Source organism: Penaeus monodon, chromosome 23 (assembly GCF_015228065.2).
Source record: "Penaeus monodon isolate SGIC_2016 chromosome 23, NSTDA_Pmon_1, whole genome shotgun sequence".
NCBI classification, from domain to species: domain Eukaryota; kingdom Metazoa; phylum Arthropoda; class Malacostraca; order Decapoda; family Penaeidae; genus Penaeus; species Penaeus monodon.
This window is the reverse complement of record NC_051408.1, coordinates 28,433,685-28,433,908: the sequence shown is the minus strand read 5'-3', so window position 1 is coordinate 28,433,908 and position 224 is coordinate 28,433,685.

Sequence of the window (224 nt, the reverse complement as noted above, 5' to 3'; positions counted from 1 at the left end):
TTTATTCTATTCTTCCCTACCTTACTTCCTGTCCCGGCCATGTCAGTATTTCCCAGGATTCACCCCCCCCCCCCCACTCACCTCCCCTTGCCGCCAGGCGAGGCTGAGGCCCGGGTCTCCGCTCAGGGGAAAGTATCGACTTGTAGTCACTCAATGTTTTCCAGAAGGGTAACAATAAAGAAAGGAAAACAGCGAGTTTCCATTTGCATGCACTCAGCAGCAAA